This window comes from Geotrypetes seraphini, chromosome 2, assembly GCF_902459505.1.
Source record: "Geotrypetes seraphini chromosome 2, aGeoSer1.1, whole genome shotgun sequence".
Lineage (NCBI taxonomy): Eukaryota > Metazoa > Chordata > Amphibia > Gymnophiona > Dermophiidae > Geotrypetes > Geotrypetes seraphini.
In genome coordinates this window covers 112,861,710-112,867,709 of record NC_047085.1, presented here as the reverse complement: position 1 = coordinate 112,867,709, position 6,000 = coordinate 112,861,710, and positions in this window count along the sequence as shown.

Genomic DNA, 6,000 nt, shown 5'->3' with positions numbered 1-6,000 from the left:
GAACCAGGAAACTACAGACCTGTGAGTCTCACATCGGTTCCTGGGAAGATAATTGAAGCACTAATTAAAGATACCATTGTACAACACTTGGAGGATCACAACCTGATAAGAGCTAGTCAACACAGCTTCAGGAAAGGGAAGTCATGACTGACAAATTTACTACAATTCTTTGACAAGGTGAACAAACAAATGGATAGTGGAGATCCGGTGGACATAATTTACTTGGACTTCCAGAAAGCGTTTGACAAGGTCCCGCACGCAAGGCTTATGAGTAAATTACTAAGTCATGGAATAGGAGGAGAAGTGCACAGATGGATAGGCAAATGGCTAGAAAACAGAATGCAGAGGGTGAGCATAAATGGAAAATTTTCGGACTGGGAGAAAGTGACTAGTGGCGTGCCTCAGGGCTCGGTTCTTGAGCCCATCTTGTTCAATACTTGGTCTAAGTCAAAACGTATAAGTGCTGACTGGGCAACCTGTCAAAATCTTTGGTTATACCTGCTGTATGCCTAGGTCTAGGTCGGCCCACCTCTCGCCCTTTCCCCTCCTTTAAAAATGCCTCTTTTCGCTCTATGCATTTAGAGGCAGGGGAAAATCCTAAGCTGTTTTTAGATACGTCTAAAACCAGCTTTGATTATGGGTACTTGGATGATCAGGCTTTTTGATCATCCAAGTACCCATTTAGGCCCCTTTTTAGACTTTTTTTTTGTATTATGAACCCTTACTGTTTTTGTAAAATTTTGTGGTTACCATTATGTATTAAGATTATATTGTGTGTATATGAGAAATGAATGAAAGAAATTGCATTACATTAGTACTATTATTATGGGGGTGGGGTCTGAGGCAGAGCTTGGGCGGGTCTTGGGCAGAACTTGGGTGGGGGTACTCAGTTGATATTTGTTAGACTTGGCTTGAAGAAGTTGAGAAACACTGGTATAGTGATCCAACTGATTCTCTTTCCGGATTCTTGCTCTTAATATACCTAAAAAAAGCTTTTACTATGTGATTTTGCTTCCAGCGCAATCTTCTTTTCAAGGTCTCTCTTCACCTTTCATTTGACTTTACATTCCTTGTGGTGTTTACAATTAATTTTAGTCAGATTCTTATTCCACATTCTCTTTTAGCTCTAATAGCTTCCTTCATCTCACTTGTTAACCATGCTGGCTGCTGTTTTGTCTTCCTCCTCCTTTTTTAATACATGGAATATATTTAGTCTGGGCTTCCAGTATGATATTTTAAAATAACATCCACACCGGATATATATTTTTGACTTTTCCAGCTACACCTCCAAGTTTCTTTTTTACCATTCTCCTCATATTATAATAGTCTCCCTTTTTAAAGGGAAGTGCAGTTAAGTGTAAACTTATTCCAGGGATTATATCAAATCTGATCATGTTATGATCACTGTTATTAAGTGGCTCCAACACCATTACCTCCTTCACCAATTCATGTGTTCCACTAAGAACTCGATCTAGAATTGCTTCACCTCTTGTCGGTTCCTGAAAAAAGCAGTGCTTGATTTAATTAAGGAATTTTATTTCCCTAGCATGCCCTGATGATACATTTACCCAGTCAATATTGGGGTAGTTGAAATCACTCATTATTGCTGTGTTACCCATTTTGTTAAACTCCCTAATTTCTGATAACATTTCAGCATCTGTCCATTCATCTTGGTCAGGTGGACAGTACTATACTCCTATCACTATCCTTTTCCCCCTTGCACATGGAATTTCTATCCATATGGATTCCGAGGTGTGTTTCTGCTCCTGTAGAATTTTCGGTCCATTTGATTCAAGGCCCTCTTTAACATATAACACTATGCATCCACCAATTCAATCCACTCCACCCTATCACTACGATATAACTTATACCTGAGTATGACAGTGTCCCATTGGTTATCTTTTTTCCACCAGGTTTCAGAAATGCTTATTATATCTGTCTTTTCATTTAGTGCAATATATTCTAACTTTCTCATCTTGTTTTTTAGGCTTCTTGCATTTGCATACAGACATTTCAAACAGTGTTTGCCATACCCGTTTACAATTTTCTCAGCAGTTGGAATAGATAATTTGCAATCTTTAAAATCAGGCTGCTCTGTATTTAAGGAAACCTGGTCTACTGTGGCCTGCATTGCAATCTCAGTATTGGGATGCTCTGTCTTCCTGTTTATGATATCTTTAAAATATGCCTTTTCCTGAACCATGCTCTTTTGAATGACTGTCGGTCTTCCCCCAGTTTCTAGTTTAAAAGCTGCTCTATCTTCTTTTAAATGTTGATGCTAGAAGCCTGGTTCCACCCTGGTTAAGGTGGAGCCTATCTTTGCAGAATAAGCTCCTCTTCTCCAGTATGTTGCTCAATTCCTAAAGGATCTAAAACCTCCTCCTTGCACCATTGCCTCATCCATGCATTGAGACTCTGGAGCTCTGCCTGTCTTTTGGGACCTGTGCATGGAACATGGAACACTTCTGAAAAAGCTGCCGTGGAGATTCTGGATTTTAACTTCTTACCTAAGAGCCTAAATTTGGCTTCCAGAACCTCCCTACTGCATTGGTACCCAGAGAGTGGGACAGTGTTTGCCTAGGATTCCTGGGAACAGAAGAATTGGATTCAGAAGGAACCATGTCTCAGGTGAAAGCACTTTGAGAAAAGATGGGAGGGTCTGCGAAGATGGCAGCGGAGAATCCTAGAGACTATGAAAACGAGACCAAGAGGCTGATGAATAGTCACAACTAGATTGCAAGGCCATTGGTCTGAATGGGCCTAATGGCTGCTGTGCTTACATTGCCCTGCTCACATGGGTGTGCTTAAGGCAGGATGTGGGCTGGATGGTGATGCGATTGTGGTCCTGGGGCAGTCCTGAAGATTCCTAGTAGTGATTAGGATCCTAGGTGCCCTTGGAGGGTCTTACCCTCTACCCTGCAGTACGGAGCCCCCAGAAGTAACAGACACTCAACCTATTAGGACTGAGCTGAAGGGGAGTTTATATAAGAGATTCAGGGGTTTTCCCTCACTAAGATTGCAGTTATACCATTGGGCAGCAAGGGGAGGGCAGCAGACAAATCAGGGAAAACTATATTTCCCAGAATGCCCTGAGCTTTGCAGTTTAATGCTGAGGTCCATTAGGGAAGGAATACAGCCCTGCTGAATCAGAGGGGTACGACTCAAGCAGGGTGGAGTACTTCTGCCCCAGACTGAAATCATTCAGGGAGGTCTCTGAGAAAGAGAGAGATCCCTGAGTGAGAGACTTCTACCTTTCCTAGCTATATATGAGAAGGAGTCCTGGAAAGAACTGGGGAGTGTATAAGAATATCAAGGAGATGACTGGGCTCTGCTGGGTTATGGTAAGCCAAGTTCATATATTGAATATATTGTGGATAAAGTCCTGTGATAAATGAAGGCTGAAGTGTGGAACTGAACTGGTGCTCTAAGAATTAAGAAAATGATTTGCTTTTCCTGGGCCTGTGAGGGAACAGGCTCAGGTCATAAAAGAATAAAAGTGATCATTGTGTCTTCCAACAGTGCCTTGGTGTTTGTATGTGGGTGTGCACAGGAGTCCAGGAAGACCTGGACTGTATCTATCTCTTCCAGAGGCTGTTATAGGGGAAAGCACCCTTCAGGGATTCAAGAAAAGGTTGGATAAGTTCCTGCTGGATCAGAACATATGCAGGTAAGGCTACTCTCAAATAGGGCACTGGTCTTTGACCTAAGGGCCACCATATGAGCGGACTGCTGGGCACGATGGACCACTGGTCTGACCCAGCAGCGGCAAATCTTATGTTCTTATCACAGTCCCTCATATCTTTCTCTTCCCTCAAGCTCCTGGCAACTTTTCTTATTTTTGTTATTCCCCTAGTATCCTTGCCTTCCTTCACCCCCTTTGAACCCCGAGGTACCAACAAGGGGAGTTTCCCGGTGTCTAGCTGATCAGGCATGTATATTGTCATTCCTGCCTTGACAGACACTGGGGTCCAAGTGGTGCTGGTTAATATTTAATCTCATAGTACCATGACTAAAGATCATGAAACTACACCAGGAAAATCTGGGATATGGATTCTAGGGACTTGGAGAAAGGTAAGAAAGAGGCCAAGAGGTTCTCAGGAGGGGTAAGAAAGATGCCACAGAGTTTGTGAGTGTAGAAAATGGGCTCCTGGGAGGGAAAATTATGTGTTGGGAGGAAAGGTGTTAGGATGGCAGAAGGATAGCTGAGGGAGGTTGAGCTTGAGGTTCATTTTTCTTTCTTGACAATTCCCCCTAAAAGAGGCTTCCTGGGAGCATCACGTTTCACATTTTCAACTTGATGGTCCAACCTGTTGCATTATTCAGTTTACATAATAATGAAGTGCTTTGTTTAGCTCTTGATACTGGCCTGAGGGTGTTTGATGTTCTAAATGAAATTCAGTCATGTGCCTCTTCCCAGGTGGTAGATCAAGGCCCTATCATACCCTTCATAGTCTGGCATCTTCTCTTTCCCTCTCTAACCCACTTCCATATAGCTAGTATCCTCCTTACTCTCCAAGTGATCAGAATCTCCCCTCCCCCTCACCTTTGTTAGCCAGCAGCTCCACTTCTACCTAGTATCTCTCCTTTCCCTTTTTATGCCCCCTTCTATAACCAGTATCTCTAATTCCTCTTTCTACATTCCCACCATGGATCCAGCATCTCATCTTCCCCTTCCCCTCTCCTTTGCATCACCATCTTACCTCTTCCTTGGCTAAAGCACAAAAGGGACTCAGTGCCTGTGTGGCCTTTCAACCCTGGCCTATATTCAAGAGCTGCCTTGTGCCACCCTCCCATATTACGGGACTTCTTTTGCTCTTTGGGTAGGGAAGAGGTAGGGTCAACCTACCCCCCCCCCACCTCTGCCTTTGTGTACAGACTAAACTTTAGTGTATAGGCACCTTTATATTGGGAATGTAATCCGGTCTATAAAAGGAAAGTCTTTAAATAAAATTTGGTGATGTATCTAGTAGAGAAAAAAGAAAAGAATATAGTTCAAGTTATTTACTATATTTCTTTCACTATTAAACATTTCCAGAAGTGTCGAGCTTGCTGTCATAGGAAGAAAAGTGAGCTGGCCTCTGCAAAAGTACTCCAGCCTGGATTAACCTTTGTTTTAGAGTAATTGTATTTGAGTCATAGTTGAAGAAAAGGTGCATAGGTGTTTTTGTTCATTCATGAAAGCAGGTGGGAAGCATGGCTCCTCCTTTAGCATGCTAAGAGCATGACTATCTTTCTTCAGGTTATCACAAGTATCTTTTATAGTGCCAAAATTCTAGTGAATATCAGCTTTCTCTACAGCTGCCATTCAGTAATCTGAATAATTCCTTCTATTTGGCCTCTAGGACCCAAAACGAATTTTGGCAAATGAAACCTACAGAGAACTGTGGCTAGATATTTATTAGCAAAGGGTTTTCCGAAATACCACAGACATACTTTCACAATGCAGAGACCTTTAGAGAACCAGAACTTAATAAACTGGTTATTATTTCCAGAAACAGCATTTGAATTCTATTTTTTTCTTTTTCTGTATCACATTACATGCTTTAAGAAGAAACTTGGGCATTCATCATTCAAAACTAATTCAAAATCTAAGGGCAAAAAGAAACAAAACATACTCGGCAGCACTTTCCAAAAATCATATGCCACCAGATATTCCTAATAACTGGTGTTTTAATTTGAATCCTCTCACTTTCTTCCATACATTTTGTTTATTTGATGATTATCATGTTGATATCAGTAAAGGCACGCCACTTCACCTTCCCAGGCTCTAACCGTACACGCAATGCACACCTGTTTGCCTACCCCTCCCCAAAAGGATGCATCCACAAAAGATTCGACAAAACCCTCTCTTTCCAAGCTGGCAAATGGAATGACTGCCTGTCCACTCTCATCTCTCTTGCCCCAACTTATCAATCCTTCAGGAAATCTCTAAAAACATACCTCTTTGATAAATTCCTCTAACCCCCGCCCCCCCCGACCAAACTAATAATCCCTTGCCTC